Below are 20,145 nucleotides of genomic sequence, written 5' to 3' on the forward strand. Positions count from 1 at the left end.
AATTGTCAAAAGGCTATCAATAAGGCTCTTCAAAGTCTCTTAGGTACTACGGGATAAGAAGAAAGGCCATTTTGTAGATTACTGAATAATTTAGCATAAGAACAAGCGATTAGCTTTCCTGTTTAGGAAAGTCACCTGTGGAGACCAAGGGGAAATTGATGTTCAATATGTTGAAAGATGAATTAGAAAAAAAATGAAGTTACATTTTGAATTTTGAAACTTCAACAGAGAGAATCCAAAATATATTAATGTTCACATCTCAAAGACATTTATTTCCTTTTTATCACAGCCTGTTTAATATTCTAATTTTGTATACAAAGGTAAACATTTTCCCTACTACAACAGCTAATACTAACTCCTTCCAATAACATAAATTTTGGCTTTTTTCTCTTAAATCTGTGTCTCTCTCTCTTGCTTGTTTAACTTACATTTGTAGTCTTCAAAATGAGCTGAGTGATAAGGGGCATTTCTCAAGCCAGTTTTTGCCAAGTTTGTTTTGTTACTTGAAAGTCTTACTCTAGTTAAAAGCTTTTCATAAACTGTATTCCTTGGCACTCATAAGTCTGTAAAATGCAAAATGCTATAATATATAATGAAAAGTCATAGGCCAAAATTTTAGTAATAATTCTGAAATGTTTATGCCCGTTTAGTAGAAAAATAAATTTGTATTATATAGGTTAAATAAAGTTTGTTTATTAGCAAACTAGATGATAACGTCTTCTGCACCTGCCCAGAAAGTACTTTACGTTTCAAAATCAGCTTTGCATATCAAAGACAAGTAACATTTAATTAACAAGATAATCATGATCTGGTATTTAAAAGAAAAAAATCACGATTAAGATTTGCAGAAAAACTGACACTGGGAGGGAACTCCTGAGATCATCTAGTCCAATGCCCCTGTCTGAAGAGGGTAACCTAGAACAGGTTGCTCAGGACCAGCTGGGTTTTTAATATCTCCACAACCCCTCCGTGTAACTTATTCCAGTGTTTGACCACACTCACAGTAAAAAGTCTTTTCTTCTGCTCACATGGAATTTACTGGGTTTTAATTTGTGCCCATTGCCTCATGTCCCATCAGTGTGCACTACTGAGAGGAGTCTGGCTCCCTCTCCTTCATTCCCTTGCATCAGGTATTTAAACGCATCCACAGGATCCTTTCTGAGACCGCTCTTCTCCAGGCTGAACAGTTCCAGCTCTCTCAGTCTTTCCTCTTATGAAAGATGCTCCAGTGCCTTAATCATATTTGTCATCCCATGCTGGACTCAAACCAGTACATACATATCCATCTTGTACTGGGGAGCCCAGAACTAGACACAGCACTCCAACTGTGCCAAGGAAAGCAGAGGGAAATGCACAGAAATACACCTGCATTCCGCAGGCTGCCCAGTGAGTAAAAAAAACAGATGAGAAATTTCTGAGTTTCTTTATCAATACACTGTCTTTAGTGAATTGTCCTCTTCAAAAGTTCTCAGCCCTTTCATTCCCAGTGATTTCTACTTACACGTCTCACATTACAGCCCTCCACACATAACGTCTTTTTGGAAGTCTGCTCTATCAGTAAAATTACTGCACCAATTCAGTTTAAAAACTCTCCATTAAGAGTGGGGAGAGGTAGTATTTACATGTTATGGAATATTACAGTGTGGCTTTGCAAGTAATTGTGCAGACAATGCAAAGAGAAAGGCAAATGCTAGGTTAGGAATATGTTTTCAGAGGTTGACAACAGCTTCATCATTGAAGCAAATTGTGCCCTGGAACAATGCTTTAAGAAATTATTCTTATGCAGCAAGACTCTGCCTAGAGACATGACTTATCTATGCATGCCCCAGTTCTAACAACATCACGAGTAATATTTTCTTTCAGTTGCCTGCCTACACAGGCCATACTATCCTACTTGTCTATTTTTCTATTTTCAAATCTACTAACCATTTCTGTAACAGTGCCTATGACTAAGTAAAAATTGGTCTCCACTTTTCCATGGTATTATGACTGGTAGTAAGGACCTTTTGAGAAGAGCTTATATGTATTTACCAGGAACATTAAATGGGCCCACTGGCTTAGTCTCCAAGGATTGCTCAAATTCAGGAGACTCAAACGCCAGTGAGGCACTCTGCCACTAAGCTGGCAGCCATGTGAACTGGTTTGGCCAGAGAAGTCTCCCTTGACAGATGCTAGCAAGCAAGAAGTTTGTGAAAGGGCAAGAGGCATCCTAAACTCACCACCTGAGCTAACTGGAAAGGTATACTGTAGCAGAGGGTATAAGAATCCTGAAAAGGTTCAGGAGGAACTGGGTTCCTGTAGAAATGCCTCAGTGGACAGCAGAGAGGCCCAAGCTAGTGTTTCCCAAGACCAGTGAAGCAAAGGCAGGATTCAGTTGTCTATCTAGATTGCAGTAGTGTCTCTTGCTTTACAGCTACTGAACCAGAAGATTGCTTACTTGCTTATGTGGGGGAGAAAAATACAAAAAAAACCCCACATTTTTATCAGCTCTTGAATGAATCCTGTTTTGAAAATAAATAGGATCAGGCTTTAAATAAACAAATAAAAAACCCAACCCCCTCTCACATAAACAAATAAATGAAATAACCTCAAGATAGATACCTTTTTAATGTAGATCTTTCACATATAATGGGATTTTATGTCAGTTAAAGACTCTAAGGCAAGTAACAAATTCTCCACTGTAGAAATAGAGAGCAGGAATGACAGAATTTGTTAAAAGGAGATATGTCAAACTTAGTTTTTTCTGGTTTACATTTTTTAGCATTTTCATTTTCCAAACAGCTTATGATATAGAAATTTATATAATCATTCTGTCTCAGTGGTGTATAATACAACCAGGCCCTGATAAAAAAGATCTGGACCGTTTAATATGCCAGTAAAATTATCACATTAATACATTGGGTAAATTAAAAGGCATAATTAAGCTTAAATAAAGCTTAAAAGGCTCAAATTAGAATTGGAAGTAGCCTTTCAAATTTTTCCCCTCACCTTTACAGTGAATTTCAGAGATAGACATGGTTCAGCCTAGTAACAGAGCTCATGGGCAGCTATATTCCTCTTTAACTTTCTTGCTTTTGATTGAATTCACACATTGTCACATTCAGTTTCTTTTTCATAACTAAAATATTTGTCAACATTTTGATAGCCCTTAGCTGCCTCCATGAAGGATGGGTCACAGTGCTACTGTGGCTCAATGTATCTATGTTTAAGTTTAGATGTGTCAGGTTGGGAATCTAACCATGAGAAAGATTTTTTCAGTTTGTTATATAGAAAAATACTGTCAAAATAACAATCTCTTTTCCATGCATTCCTTCTGAGATAGAATCATGTACAAATATAAGGTTAATGATGAATGAAGTCAATAGAAATCTAAAATAAATTAATGCAAGATTTAGGAAGTCATCAGCTGCTGGCATTTAGTAACAAGAATGTTCAGTCTTTTGATTTTCGGAAATGTGTTTAAATCAACACACCAGAGTGATGAGAGTTTTAAGTTGATGAATTACACTTGCTACCACTCCTATTTAGAAGCATATTTCCTATGATCAGGAGACAAAGAAGGTAAAGGATAGCCTCATCTTTTCTGAGATCTATTTGAATCAAAGTATCAGCTGGAAATTTTCACAAATTTTCATCTTTTCTGTATTCTCACCAGGATAACAAAAACTAAGTAAAGAACACAAAACAACCTTGGTCTAAGAGCATGTTTTCCGATACATTCATTGCAGCTTCACGGAGGCCAAATTTAACACTGTCATAAGTAAGACCTGCAGAGTAGATGGTAAGATCTTTATCAATTGACACCTCAGATCACTTATGATATAGTGCATTTTCATAAAAATGAATCCCAGATTATTTTATTCTATCAAGCCAATATACTGTAACTAGGGCAACCTCCCCTACCTAGGGCCACTACCACTGAACTGATAGCTATATCACATTATGTATTTGATCATTTTGAACTGGGACTCGCAGAAACACTCTCATCTGGTACAAATCGGCATGGGTCTAATTACTTTTTGTAGGACACAAATTCTAAGTATGTAACAGAATTTCAGATAAACTCACCCTAATCATTTTATGTCACAATCCACAGTATCTGTCAGAAACTACTAGTAGCTAAGAAACTTCTAGTAGCTATTTCTGTTCCTGTTTAGCTGTAAGAAAGTGGTTACTTTCCTATATAAATGTATACACATACACTTCTAACACATTTCCTTAGAAAAAAAAAATTCACCTCATTGAACCTTTTGATCCTGCTTACCACTTATACTTCTGTACTGTAACATTAGTGCTAGTCACTTCTATTTAATAATTCCCACAGGATGAAAACAAACTCTCATCTTCGCTTTAAAGTCATTTGTGCCTTGTGGCAGGACGTTCCTTTTTTCTTTAAATAGCACTGTACACAATATTTTGCAGAGGATGTTTGGTTTCTTTAAATAAATGTTTAACATGAATGTGACACAAGTCACTTTTAATTTTGATTGGGATTTGTTGTTTTTGTTGTTCATTACTTGTAACTTTATTTTCTAACCAAATTTGCTTTCTCACTCTGCCAAAATTGAGTATTCATAGCCAAGAAAGAAAATAAATCAAGTTATTTAATTTTTTGACATCAAACCAAACGAATTCCTTTCTTGGGCAAAAATTTCCTTTAATATAAATAGAAGCCAGTATAATAATAAGAGTATAAGAAATAGAAGACAGTATAAGAAGGGCAAGTTTGGTCATTAACACAGCAGCATGCTCAACTAATTTTAGTACATTTATCATAATCTTTTTAGCTGCAGGGGCAAGGCTAGTATGTATTCTAATAATACACATTTTGGCTAAAAATTTCAGTGAAATAATGATCTGATAGTCCTCTCTACAGAGGACTATCAAATACATTGGAAAAACATTTAATAACTCACATTAGTCTGATTTCTATCAGTACACCCCTCTATTCAATGGATGCTTCTATTTAAGCTCAGTGGCATCACATGGTCCATTCCACATAATTTCCAATAAATCTGACCATACTACCAACATATTGTGTTTGAAGAAGAAAAAAGTTTATATTGAATTAATCTAGTGTTTCAAGAACATAAAGAAAATGCAAAGTTCTTGACCTGTTCAGCTTGGGCTATGAAGTCTGAGTGAGAACAAAGACATCCATTTACCCTGCACTGAGTGCAGGAGTGATAGGAAAGGTCTGGGACAAGGTATACTAAACTTTTTCAGAAGACTTCATACAAACCACAGTCTAACAACTTGTGTTGTGTTCTGGATGTTAATTGGTTTCTCAATCTTTGATTAATTTTGCCAATCTTTATGAAAAGGACTTTAAGATTTTCAATTCAGTACATTTAGCCTGCATCAAACTCCGAAGTTTCATCTGTTACAAACTAGGAACAAAACAGTCTATAGTGTAAATGTACATCATCAGCATTAATTGATGGTCCAAGTACTGAGACAGGATAGAGCTATTTATTCCTTTCTGCTCCTGGTATAGCTATCCACTGCCTTGCTTGCCTTGACAAAAACTTGCCTCTTGCTTCCAGAGTATATATAAAACAATATGTTGAAATAACAAACCTCGTCTATCATTACAGTCATATAGCAAATATATCTACTTATGTGTTCTCATATGCACAAATATGTGGTCTTTGTGAACTCGGCAGCCTTTGATGAGAAAGCATGTGCTTTGCTGAATCCTACAATGTAGGTTACAGCAGCTGGAATAAAGCTGCTTTTGCTGGTTGAGTGAAGTAAGTTCAAAATTAGTACATGCCAAATAATTTTGTATAATTAATATCTCACAGTGCTCTACTATTCATTTACCTATATGCTAGATATGGATCTAAATAACAGGAAGTGTTCTTAAAATGTTTCAATTACAACCTTGATGTCAACGATAATTAATAGGTTCTTACAAATCTAGTGCTTGCTACATCAGAGTTTTTCTGATTTGGGTCAGAAGTTACCATCTTGAACTTAATACAAAGAACACTGCAAAAATGAACCAGTTCAGCATGTTTATGGAAGACTACTTCTATGGAGACAAAATGATCTAACACGATTTTCATGCCACTGAGTGAAAAATCAGTATAACGTCCCTTCATATAGCCTTTTCCTCAGACTTACTTGAAAGTAAATTATATTTGTAATTCATAGGTGCTAGTATATCCTGGATAGATCAGTCTACATCTGATTTATTACTTACTTCAACTACTCCCTACACACTGTATCATATCTAGGAGGTTTTTCTAGCTATTTGGCACATCTCACATTGTGAGCTTCATTTTTTTTTTTTGAAGTGCTTGGATCATTTCTATTTAGTCACTTGGCTGCTTCTTTTAGTGTCCTACACTTTCTTCTTTTTCATGTACTTCGTGAACACCTCTGGCTGCTTCACTTATGACGAATAACAGCTATGTACCTCCCCCACTGCAAATCATGCCTCCAAACTTTGGCTTTTCCTGAGAGTATTTCTAATCTTTTCTCACAAGTTTCTCCGTTTACTCCAACTTGTCTTAGAGCTCCCCTTGCTGTTGGATGCTGTTATGAGGCGGTGAAGCTTAAACAAAAGTTAGTGTACGATACAGGCAGCATCAAAAACTGTTTACACTGTTTTGATGTTATGGTGTTATATAAGCCAGAATGATATAGCCAATTAGGCAAAGTTTTTAACATTCAGTAACAACTACTAAATAATGCAAGGGGTTTTTTTACACAACCTGCAAATCTTTGAAGAAAACAATGGTTTACAATACAAGTTTTCTTCAGAAATAGACAGAAACACAGGTATTCCTAGAAAAAGATCATGTTTATGAAAAATATTATTTTTGCTTTTGAAATAATTATTCTTCCTACTATTTAAAAACATTAATATTACCAATATGGAATAAAGCTACTGGAATAAAAAAGTACTTTAATTGATAAATTGTAAAAATTATCATTAGAAATATATTTGCATATATAAAAAGATCAAAAATTGAAAGTGTAAAATATAATAAGTTCTATTCAGCTCTTAAAGACTGAAATGCCATTTCTCATACAATGAACTGCAATTTCTCAATCATTCAGGTATCATTCTTAATCAAAAGGTTACTAAAAATGTAAGATTTTAAGCTTCTACAGTACACTTTTTAAAAACTGAAAAACAATTTTATTACACAAAGCCTATTCTTTAGCTTTATAAAGGTATTTTAAAAGGTTATTCTTAAACCTTCTTTTGTTTAAACAATAAGTGCCTAAAAAATACCATTAGCAACTGTGTGACTGGATATAATTTATTATTGCTGTTGGTGGTATATTGTAAACACTGTCAAGAACTTTCTCCATTAAAAAACACAGGATTTCAAATACATTACTCTAAGAAGAATTAGTCATACCTGAAATCATTAAAAATCATAATTTATGGATCTAGTAATTGTTTATGTAACTATTATCATATGCTGTTTCTTAAACTATCAAAGGAGGTTTTCATTTTACTAATCACTGCTACAGTACTCATGGCTACAGTAGATAAGGGAGGAATTTTAAATTTCTGCTTCCTTATAAACAAGAGTTTACACTCACATTCAGAGTATGAGATAGTGAGATTGAATTTTTTAATGGAAACTGCAAGGAGGTTATTGTGATCTGGTGGAGAGTATTGCAGTAAAAAAAAAAAGCTTTAAATTTTAGTATCTATCTTTGAATGCTGAACCTTTCAGAAGTATAGCTTTTCACACAAAACAAAACTAAACCTTCTCTATCAGAGATGGGGGGGAAAGAAACCCCATCCCCGAAACACCAGTAGTGCTGACCACAAAGCACATGAAAATCATCCTTATCTGGGGTACACAGAGACTTCAGAGTACACGTGTATTGGGTTTGCATGGCAAGGTTTTGGTAGCAAAGGCCTACAGGGGTGGCTTCTGTGCAAAGCTGTTAGAGACTTCCCCGTGTCCCATAGAGCCAGTGCCAGCCAGCTCCAAGACAGACCTGCTGCTGGCCAAGGCCAAGCCAATCAGCGATGGTGGTACTGCCTCTGGGATAACAAGGGGAAAAAAAGTTCTGCACAACAGCAACTGCAGCTGGAAAGAGGAGAATATGTGCGAGGAACAACTCTGCAGACACCAAGGTCACTGAAGAAGGAAGGGGAGGAGGTGCTCCAGGCACAGGAGCAGAGATTCCCCTGCAGCCCCTGGTGAAGACCATGGCGAGGCAGGCTGTCCCCCTGCAGCCCATGGAGGTCCACAGTGAAGCAGATATCCACCTGCAGCCTGTGAAGGACCCCATGCCAGAGCAGGTGGATGCCCAAAGAAGGCTGTGACCCCATGGGAAGCCCAGGCTGGAGCAGGCTCCTGGCACAACCGGTGGACCCATGGAGAGGAGCCCACACTGGAGCAGGTTTGCTGGCAGGACTTGTGACTCTGTGGGGGACCCACACTGGAGCAGTCTGTTCTTGAAGGACTGCACCCCATGGAAGGACCCACACAGGAGCAGAAGAGCGTGAGGAGTTCTCCCCCTGAGGAGGAAGGAGCAGCAGAAACAACATGTGATGAACTGACCGCAACCTGCGCCACTCAGGGGGAGGCGGCAGAGAAATTGGGAGTAAAGAAGGGAAGGGGGGGGGGGGGGGGGTAGGTGTTTTAAGATTCTGTTATCTTCCTCATTACCTTACTCTGATTGCATTGGTAATAGATTAAGCCAATTTTCCCCAAGTCAAGTCTGTTTTGCCCATGACTGTAATTGGTGAATGGTCTCTCCCCATCCTTATCTTGACCCAGGAGCTTTTCATTGTATTTTCTCTCCCTCATCCAGCTGAGGAGGAGGAGCGATAGAGCAGCTTTGGTGGGCACCTGGCACCCAGCTAGGGTCAACCCACCACAACACAGAACATAGTACACAGAATATAGTATATAGCACTAAATTGGTTTATGGTTACATTTAAGGGATTGACCTTATAGGATATTTTAAGCAGTGCTTTCAATCTGCTTGAGATTTTCTCCTTCTGCACTACTAACTGGCACTGAATAAAAAGAAACACAAAAAAATACCTGCTCTTTCTACCCCTACAAAATGCTATCCAAACCCAAAAAGAACAAACCAAGTACAACACAGGATGATGCACTTGTCATATTTCATTCATATGTTATGGATATAAAAATATTTTCACTCGTCTGATCTGCACTTGCATTGAAAAGATAGTTTGTTCCTGGTTGCTGTCTGGCAGAACAGTAAAGAAGCATAAGTAGAAAGGCCCTGTGGTATGAAGTGACCTGACCTTTCTAGTACGGTGATAAAAAAAGTCTTCATTAAAGGCTGAAAAACACTAGGACCACCAAGATATTTAAAATTAATTGTTCCATATTACTTAGACAAGTCCCAAATTTTATTGTATTTGGAAAACAAAAAGTCTTATGACTGCAATAACAGACTAATAGCCTCTGCCTGAGTAAATCTATATATTCCTAAAATTGTACAATGTATTATGATATTTGTTTCAATATCAAACTCTGTCTTCCATTGTAATGGCTTTTTCTCCATTTCATTCCACTGACTTTTATCTTTTCCTTCTTTCCTTTATTCCTTCCTTCTCATTTGGGTCCGAATTGTCTTTGTCCGAAGATAAACATTTTGAAATAGGTAAGTTTGGTAGATCTTCTTAGGAAATATGAATTTCATAGTTTCCTGGGGTATTATTAGTTGTTGTTATTATACTTGTTGTTAAATTCATTGCATTATCTCACTGGTAGGCTTTCATTTTTAATTGTTTGTTCAACCCGATTTTCAGTGTTTGAGGTCTATGTAACAAGGAGCTCAAGATTATCAGATGGTTTTGGAAATTCTGGTTTTATTCATGCAAGTGAACAAAGGGATCAGCTAAAGTATCACTCAAAAAAAGAACCTGTTTAAACACATCACAGCAAAATACTAAGTAGTCTTACTGCTGAGTAAAGCCATAGAAAAAAATTGAGGCTGTATTATTTAAATCATTGTTTATGTCTGAGCTTACTTAATCTATTTGCCCTGGTTTCACAGTCCTTTCTTTTCAAGATCCCTCACAGATCTAGATAATAACCGTGATTAATATAATCAAGTGAGAAATAAAAACGTTGGCAGTATTTTTTACACCGTTGCTTATTATGAATTATAAAAGGCAAAAGACAAGAAGCCATATAAGTATGCCAAGGGCCATTCTAACAGCAGGAAGACAGGATGAGTTCCTTCAATAAGTCCTGGGCAGAAAAACTAGAAAGTGCTGAAATACCGAGTTGAATGCCTAGTTCCTACTTCAGGATTGCCTTCTATGCTCAGGATTCCTTGCTCTACTGAAACAAACAAAGGACAAAAAGGGATAAACAATAGGCCCAATAGGCACAGAGTAATTTTCTACCCTTACAAACAAGGAGGGGGGGAATAGGAGAAGAATCAATTTAATTAAGGGCTAATGCATTATTCTTGCTGTCTGAAAAGACAGATGAGGAAGCACTAACGAACAGTACAACCATATGACCTTTCCTATTCATGTTTTCAGAAGATGATCAAGACTAATACAGGACCTCCTCAACACCACTTTGTTATATTGCTCTGCACAATTTAAAAAAAAAAAAAAACAACAACAAATAAAGCTCCACCATTTCCAGTTGAAGATTATTTTCTCTACAGTAAATTAACAATTCAAGATGTCTTGAAACCAAGTTTCTCTTTTTCACCTACTTTGTCTCCTATTAACTATTTTAACATACACTCTCTAGTTATTTTATAAATCCTCTCAAAACTTACAAATACCCATCAATGTCCATAGCTAAGAAGATTTAGTTTATGTAGTCTTATAAAGAAATATTATTTTTAGCATTGCTACTTGACTACTTCTTTTACCTGCTGGAACCACATTACTTTCTGTATCTAACTTCATTTGTTCAATTACTTCTTCCCACTAGCCTAAAACTAAATTTTGTAGATAGTGTGTAGGATAGATCCATTCCTTGTGTTGGCTGAACACTGTCAGAATTCTCCATCACTCTGCATGTGCTGATTGAAAATACAAAGAATCTTGTCAGGAGGAAAATTCTGGTGTGGGCTTTAGAAAGGAGATGAGAGTGGTGAAGTGTACAGGAAATACAGCAGTACCCACACAACTGCTCTTAGTATTCCCTGTTTTAACACAGAGTAACTACATCAATTGTACCATGTTAAAGGAACTTTTTTTTTTAGTAGTCACTCTCTTGATGCAAATATAGTGTAGAATGAGCAGTAACTTAAACCAGGGCTTTCAGAAATACAAATTCTCAGATACAAACCCTTCCAGAGCTACTCACCTGACTTCGTTATCCTAATGAACCTGTACTTCATAAGGAATAGGAAGGATATTAACATGCTTCAGAGATTTGGGGAACCTAATTTATAATACAAGAAATCTCTTCATATAAGAATCTTAACTGGCACAACCTCTTAATTTAGAACTCTATTGAGACTCTTTCTTTGCCTCTCTACAAGTTTGATTAATTTGATAAAAAACATGTATCTGTTGTAGTCCAAAACAATATTGTTGCCTATACAAAACTGAACACCACCCCTTATAGGAAAAAAATGGTTTTGTTTGTCTGAGAGACAAACTCTCAATGTTCATATGAAAAAACCTAAAAATAATTTAAATTATAAGAAATACAGTGTGAACAGTTCTCATTTATTGTCAAATGCACAGTCTTGAGATTAAATTATACCTCTTTGATCTGTAAGCCTTAATTCATTAATAACTGGAAAAGAAAAATAGAAAGGAATACCTTTTTGTTCTGTAAACTCTTCATAGCAATTTATGTTATGATACTGGGGACACATGGGATTCATGAAAGGAATTTTCCAAAATGTGGGGGGTTGTTAAAGAGAAAGAAAGACAACAGTAGCACAATAAATTAACCCTCCAGCTAGATACAACTCTATTAATTGCAGACACTCTTACATTAAACTGTTTCCAACCCCCTGCTGATGAAACCTCTCAAAATAATTTCACCCTTTGACAGCTTAAATTATGATCTTCCCACTCTATAAAAGTGGTTGACACATTTGTACCAAGTATTTAAATGACATGAAAAACAAAAAATGGTGCTGTTCCACATGCACCTGAAATAATCATGAAATTTAATTAATTTTCTTTCTTTTGGCAAACAGACTTTTTTATATAAATGCTTATTTATCTGGAGCATATGGCAACAGCTGCAGGTAAAGCTACTTAAAAATTTCAAATATAAACCCCTTATAATTTTTCCTCAAACTTTTTGTTTGAGGCAGAAAATTCTCACATTTACCCTTTGGTTAAAGAAGATATTTTTAAATGCTAAAAGTGGTAACTGCACTAGTTAAAAATACGAAAATAATAAAAATGCATTTACATGAATAGATGAATATGTTGAACAGATAAACAAGTGTCAGGAGAGGTAAATATTACCTTTGAATTTTACCCAGGATGTTATTCACTAACCTTGAATGTAACTTTTTTTCATATAACTCTGAGGAATACAGAGACATCAGGGAAAATTTAGCCTGTTGTCAGCCAAACATTCTGTGACCAACAAGAAAAATTGCTACAAAATCTTTTTAATTTCACTGTTAACTTTTTAGAAGTGATTAATAATCAAATTTTATAGAAAATGAGTAAATTGCTCCATTCTTTTGAATAAGGATATTTAAAATATAAGCTAGACAGTGCATTTGTGGTATTATTTAGAATGTGTCATTAAAAATACCAAGGTAGATCTTACATCACAGCAGTGTCTCTAGTGACAACACAGTCATACTACACTAATGACTCCATGGCTTTAAAATTATTTGGTGTCTAAGAAACTCCTTCAAAGAGTAACAAATCTATGCAGGCAATTTCACATAGGAGAGGCCACAATTAGTAAGTCACACATTCTGTGTAGCATGCCTAATGAGACCATTAACAATTTGGAAGTGTGTAACCAGTGAGTGAGCAGGTTTCTCCAACATTGTCTTTCAAGTCCCCTGGGCATCAGTCACATGTGCCAGACATTGAAACTGATGAACCTTCTGATCCTCTAACACCTGTGCAAAGTAATAGCTTAAGATGCCATATGAAAAACAGGATTTCATCTGCCAAAGATGATCTAAGTTGAAATATTAATTATTCCTTTGGGAACTGGGTGCAATAAAATGCACTCTTTAAATGCTAACATGAATACATCAACATGAGTTTTTCAGATTCAAAGCTAGCAGAATCCACTGAGCTTATATGAGCAATCATCAAGCTATGGGCAAAACTGCTACCCTTCAGTATAGATTTTTAGGTCTTTGGCTATATTTTAAATTCATAAAACTGCATGGTAATTGTTAAATCAGCAGTTGATTTCACTTGTAAAAAAATGCACAGCACTGATTTCTCATTTGAAGACCTTTATTTGCTTTGATCAGTTACACATGAATAATTTTTCTTGCGAATAATGAGCATTTCTATAATTTTTGCCTGAAAACAAATGTGATAGTAAACTTGAATTCTTCAATTTGGCCACAGTATTGCTAAAGGTTAGAGTTTTATTTTATAACCACACTACTGACTGCCAGTTTAAATTTTATCTTTGGATTGTGTTTGAATAGAATCATACAAATTAAGTCCAAAATAAAATGACAACAACCTCCTAAACATGAGAAGGTGATCCTTCTTTCAATGTATGTACTTCAAGGTACTTTTCATGGTATACTAGTGTTCTTAGACAAGTTTTTCAAATATGGACTAAAGGTATTTGATCTAAAAGTAAGGAGATTCGTAGACATTCAGACAACTATTTTCTTTGCAATTTCACTTGAGAAAGTTGACTGAAAGAAGAGAGCTCAAAGGCAATCCACATATATCCACTCCCTCTCAAGTAGTTATACTCAACACTAATCAATTTAAAAGTGATCTTTGGGCAGTGGAATCAGCAAGCTGTTTCAGCTCAAATCCTAAACTTCAAACCCTTCTATAGCGTGTCTTGGACATCCAGAGACAGCTAAAGCAAGAATTTTCACAAAATTCAGGATTTGTTTGAATTTCCTGCTCTCTTGTCTAGAGCATTATGAAAGAATAAAGGGGAAAGAATAAATGTTATTCAAACTGTTTAATTCATCCCCTCTCAGTGATCAACGTAAGGCAAAAGAAACTTAGGGCAGAGAGAAAATCTTAACATAATCAACTGATCATAAAAAACCAGGTTAAACATAGGAGCTTTATAGGGGAAAAAACCCCAAGCAAACAAAAAAACTTGGGATCGTTAAGCTGTTTTTCATGTGGTTTTGTATCTTGTGATTAGATTTCTTACAGTTTTAATTCTGATTGAAGCTTTTCCTTGTGTTTGGAAGACTTAAAGCATCTCCCCAGTTTTTTTCTGGTTTCTTGTAAAGGCTGAGTTCCTTCTAAGCTATGTTTTTCTAAAGGCATCATGAACTTACTTTTCCTTCACTCGAATATTTATTTTGATTACACTTTTTGCTATGTCTTTTTTTTAGGCTTAGACATATATATGTCAAATCAAATTTTGTCAAAAATGTACTAGGATCAGAAACCAGTGGCAATATGGCTTATAAAACTTATTTTCTTAGGAGACAAGCTAAAAAAGATAGTGCCTAGGAAAAATGGAAAAGTACCACACAGGGAAATAAAATCACCACTGCAGAGGCTACTGATTTGCCAAGTGCAACACCAACAGGAAAAATAAAAAACATTAAACTTGCAACTTTCACCACTCCATTTAAGAGATTTATTTTTTAAAATCCTTTAAAACTGCTTGCCATAATGGATCAAGCTGGCAACTAGAAAGTTGTCCAAGTTCATGGACAGAAGTATAACTTGAAGTCTCTGTTGATGGTCAAAGACACAGTTCAGGCCTAAGAAACTATATATCTGTGCTTTATCTAGTACAATTGTCTCCTTTTGAGATGAAGTAAACTGATCCAAGAAATATGCAGTCATCTGATACTAAAATCCTCCACAGGAAATAAACAAGAGAGGACATGATAAAATATTTTAAAATACTAATCCTAGCAAACAGATTGGTTTCACCTCTGCCTCACACTTGGCATTTTAGCATGCTTTGATAATACGTATTCTAAAAACGTAGAATCAAGCAGAAAAGTGAATATTTGTTATACTCCGAAGAAAATATAAACCTACAAATAAAATAAATGTTAGTAAGCTTTTTACTAAAAAGAAAGCTTCAGTACTAATGTAAATTAATATCGCAAATGCCAGGGAAAAGTTTCTGGGAAGATTTCTACAGAGAACATGGAACTTTAGTATAAACTACTATGAAAAACAATCTCTTTATAACAAATTATACAACCTTTAAGACTTTCCTTAAGAACACAAAACAGTGCTTTGAAAATACCTGAAGAGTTAGTCCATCTTATTTAAATATATGTTTGGAGAGTGCAAACACCCTGACTGCTTTAAATACATTAATGCCACAGTGAAGATGTGTGTGTATATGTTGAAAGGGTGTATTTAGTTTACACTGGGAGATGATTTTCAGTACTGTAAAGCTATGATAGAGACAAGTGAAACATGTAGTATTTTAATGTGTGAAATCAAAGGCAACAATACAAATTGAAAATTAACTGCCCATTCTCAGAAGAAAATACCATATGCCAAAGGAAATTAGAGTGAATTAGAGTGAACAAAGGTATAGGCATAATTTAAACTGAGGAATGATCTTTATTCTCAGAGATAAATTTAAATCACACTGTTAAGTCTGAGTCACAAAATTGATTGTGATGCAACGATCAGATAGGATCATAGATAATAATCTAAACTGTAAAATAATTGATTCTTTGGAGTATGGAGAGCTTCATACGATAGTGTGTAACTTGGAGACTCATCTTAAGGTCTCAAATGGCAGAGCAGAGTCTAAAAGGTATATATAATGCCTGATTCAAGTCTCCATTTTAAGTATTCTGTTAAAGCTTTTCTGTGCTTGTTCCAAGCTGTGACCATTCTGAGTAGCAGTCTTCCTTGCATATTATACCAGCTACGGTAACAAGGATAAACTGTTAGCTAGAAATTGTGGAAATGTTCCTACAGGGGAGAAAGAAGACAATGTTCAGCCACTAGTGTTATGAACTGTATTGCAATTCATCATATATCTGAAGTTTAGTCTACAAGACTAGATAAAACTGTCAGGATGGGGACTAGCAGAACAGTGTCATGACAGGCATTTGCTCACACTTAAGGAAATGGAATGGATGAAAGACGACTTGTACAGGAAAATCTATCTAAATTTTTCATAGTTTCTTACATTTAACTGACATTTTGTTACATTTGTTTTTATCTAAATAAATGTCCTGTGATAAATGCCTTAAATTTTCAGTCTTGTTTTTATCCACTATTTCTGAGTGACAAACTCAAACTATCTTGAGTGATGAACTGATAGTTAAATGAATTGCACTGCTGCATAGGACACTCAATGAAAAAGAAGAAACAGAAAGAAAAAAGAAGAAGAAAGGATGGACAGAAGAAAAAAATCACCCAAGGAATGTCAACAGATTTAATATTTTTAAATGAAAGAATGTCTTAATTTCAAAATGGCTTTTTTATAGACAAAAGAACACACAGAAAAAAAGGAGCCATGAAAAGCCTATTGCCCATAAAACCAGAGTCCAGAAATAGCTATTGATACAATTCAGTGCACCAAAACATCTGAAGCTCTGACAAGCTTGGTACAAAAAAGAAGGCCATTAGTATCTCACAAACCTATATAAATATTCCTGTACAAAGACATTAAAGTTTTTAGGAGAAAACTGGAACATGCAAAAGATGTTTGTTCTGAATGGATATTCTTCCCATTAAAACAGGAAAGAAGTCTGTTCTTTAGTTTTTATCAGTAGAATAAATATTTCTAACACCTCTATATCATCTTGTAACTTCTACGTATTGTTTATGTTTTGATATAAATGAATAGCACCCACAGGGATATCTACAGTGTTATTTTCATTCTTTATACAAGCAGAGGGGAAGAAAACAGTCAATAGCTTTTCATCAAAGAATGTGATCAACTAGGCTTCACCCAAATAAAGCAAGAATTGAACTCAGGCTTCTTGTATTTTGGAACTGCCTCCTCACCATTAGCTGGTAACATTACATTCCTTATTGGGATTCCACAATTTAAATTCACAGTTAAAGAAACTGTCTCCAAAGGAAGTCTCTTAATAATGCCACAATGCAAAAGACAACTGAAGTTTCATACAGCACTTCTAGCTTTGAAAATCTTTTGAAATATAGACAGCTATTCTGGGGTGAACTGACTTTTTTCGGTTTACAAAGTCTTTATATTAATGGATGGTCTGAAAAATCCAGCACCAAGTAATGATCACAAACTTCTGAATTAAATGCTTATAAATATCCACTATAAATATCTGTCACTCAAAATAGTACTTTAAAAAAAAAAAAAAAAACACAAAATGCTTTAACATCTCCATTAGTTAGCTAATGAAGAAAAATAAAATAAAAAACCACAAAAGTGAAAAATTCTTTGAACTATTTCTAAATAACAAACTATTTGCATGTATATATGTTCTTTTACTATTGAGTAATAAGCTAAGCTTTTCTCATACAAAACTGAGTCAAAGCATAGATTATGAAATTGTAAACACTTAGATTTGCCTGTTCATCTAATCTAAATCAATAAGTAATGAGCTCTTCAACACTTTATATTATACTTACTATAAAAAAATTACAGAAGAAATTAATGTTTCAAATTTACAAAGAAGATTTCTTACTCTAGCAAAACAGCCTCTTAAACAAAACAAAGCAAGATGGACTGGTTGGATACAATGCCAGTTGAATTAAACCATTCTTTTAATGATTCCCTTACTGTATTCAGATGAACTATGTCATTATTTCAACATGAAAGTGACACAGGCAATCTCAGAAACAGCATTTTAAATTGGATTTATTTTTATTTTTTCATCACTAGGGCTGTCAAGCATTGGAAGAGTTTGTTCAGTCTCCTCCTTGGAGGTTTCCAAAACCCTACTGAATGAAGCCCTGAGCATCCTAGTTTGACCTCAAAGCTGGCCCTGCTGCACTAGAGACTTCCTGAGCTGAATTATCCTATATATATTTCTACATGTTTTTTTCAACATCATTGGTTGCTGTACTAAACCATATAATTACAGGACTTCTAAAGAACATGGATAAAACCATAAAAATTTTATTTAGCTCTACAGTGATTGCAGCTTTCTGAAAACAGTACAACTTCAGGATAGCATTTCTGTCTGAAATAAAAGTAATGATTGAATTTATTTGGCTCATTATTGTTCAGTTAATTGAAGCATCCCGAGTAGAACATAAATGTTAACAGTAATAGATTTGGGGTGGGTTTTTTTTTTTTTTTTGTTTTCTTCTGTTTTGATGAGTAAGAAAAAAGATTAAAGGTACTCTTGATAGCTGCACATCAGTTGCATACCACTGTAGTCCAAATAGGTAGTAAAGGTATGCATATCAACTTTAATTAGACAAGATCTTACACAGCAACTGACTCTGTAAAGAGCATTTACTCTAGTTTCCAGTCAGCACAGGTTCAAAGTTTAAAAGTATGTACATACTACAGTTTTTAGTATTGATGCACTTAGTACTCATGTACCTTCCTGAATAGTGGATTCTGCAGACCCAAGTTAAGCACATAGATCTTAACAACAAAATTAAAAAATGACCTAAGCAACTTGTGACTCCCATTTCAGTTAGATTTTGAGTAGACGTATCTACCTATTGCATGAGTAAGATACTGTTGCAGGGAAAAAGTGCTTAGTTCATGTAGTGTAAACCAAATCAGGATTGAAGTAGTTGACTTTTTAATGACACATAATTAACTGGCAGTCTATAAACTATATATTTGGGATCAATATCTGCAATACAGGAGGTAAACCACAATAATAGGTGCTTATGAATTGTTAATAAATACCTACAATCTTCTAAACAGCCTTGTATAACTAATTGCCTAGAAGTTCTGATCAGACACAATTACATGAGCACAGGCTTGCTCTCACAGGATGTTTGTGCCTTTCAAAAGAAAGGACTCCACAACTTTAAAAAGAAAGAAGTTCAGTTTCCATAAGCAGATATTAGCCGAGTAGAACATTTGATTCATGGAATATCTTACAAAGATGTTTTACAGTTTAAGAGCTAGGTGTCAGCTGAATAAGATTTTTCAAGAACATAAAAGATTGAGTTCATACGGTTCTTAAGCCCTTAATTATGACAGAGACCTTCCTCTGCGTAAGGGACATGTCAGTATCCTTCAACTGTGAATGTGGGTGAGCAACTGTAATGTTAATGTCAATTGTTAGTATGCTTTCTTCTTTCCATGAGAGTAATCTCCTGTTTAGAGTTCAGATTGAGCCACAAACAAAACGTCAGCACTGGAATAGTTTGGGGAGTGATTCAACCCAAGCATGAGGAAACATTTTAGATACTTTATTTTATCTGAAATATCTACATGGGGCTGGCAGGTATGACCTGATTATTAGAGATACTAACCCTTCTTCAGCAGCAGCTGGAGGTGAGGAGACACCTAAAATGGCACTGTATACTTATCTTACTATAGCCGCATTACATCCATTTTTTTAAGGCCATGTTGCCTAATTAAATAACCAAATGACATTAAATTACTTTGACTAGGGCCAGAAATCCACACTTTTCTAGAAATCAGTATTCAAGAAGCAGGGGTTTGTATTCTCACTGCTAACTCTTGGACAACATTCTCATAGGAGTCAACCATGTACATGCACACCTTTGTTCCTTTGGGAATATTTTCAAGGGAGATAAAGCATTAATTCATGGTCAAAATTGCCCAATGTTTCAAATAAAACAAGAATAAGAGTAATTTAGGTTTGCCTGCCTAATCAGAAAATGATCTATTACCATTTTTTTTGTCCCTAAACTTGCCAAAACTTTAGCTTTTACTAAAAATCACACATAATTTTTTTCATATTTAAAGTGTCTTCTTGTATGAATAATGACCCCTAAAATTACCAAATGAAGGTAATAGGAGAAACTTAAGTAAATTATTTTATTTGTGTGAGAGTATAATTAGACTGCTGTTTACTGAATGATCATGAACAGAAAGTCTACATTCTAAATGAGTATTTCTGTTTTTATTCTATCATGCCAAAATTTTAGAA

This window comes from Nipponia nippon, unplaced genomic scaffold, assembly GCF_047370975.1.
Source record: "Nipponia nippon isolate SJK-2023a ecotype South Korea unplaced genomic scaffold, ASM4737097v1 scaffold_6, whole genome shotgun sequence".
NCBI classification, from domain to species: domain Eukaryota; kingdom Metazoa; phylum Chordata; class Aves; order Pelecaniformes; family Threskiornithidae; genus Nipponia; species Nipponia nippon.